The following is a 214-nucleotide window of genomic DNA, read 5'->3' on the forward strand; positions in this document are numbered from 1 at the left end:
AGATAGATAGAGAGAAAGAAAGAGAGAGAGAGAGAGATAGGTATATCATGAAACTATTTGTAATTGAAACCATATGATAGTGAAAGTATTAATAGAGATGTTATTGTTTCACTTTTGAAACCTTTTACGGAAACAGTGTAAGAGAAATGAGATTGCTCGAGACTTGTATTAGGTAAGAAATTGAAAAGTTGTTTGACCCATGACGCTGCATGGA

Source organism: Octopus bimaculoides, chromosome 13 (genome assembly GCF_001194135.2).
Source record: "Octopus bimaculoides isolate UCB-OBI-ISO-001 chromosome 13, ASM119413v2, whole genome shotgun sequence".
NCBI classification, from domain to species: domain Eukaryota; kingdom Metazoa; phylum Mollusca; class Cephalopoda; order Octopoda; family Octopodidae; genus Octopus; species Octopus bimaculoides.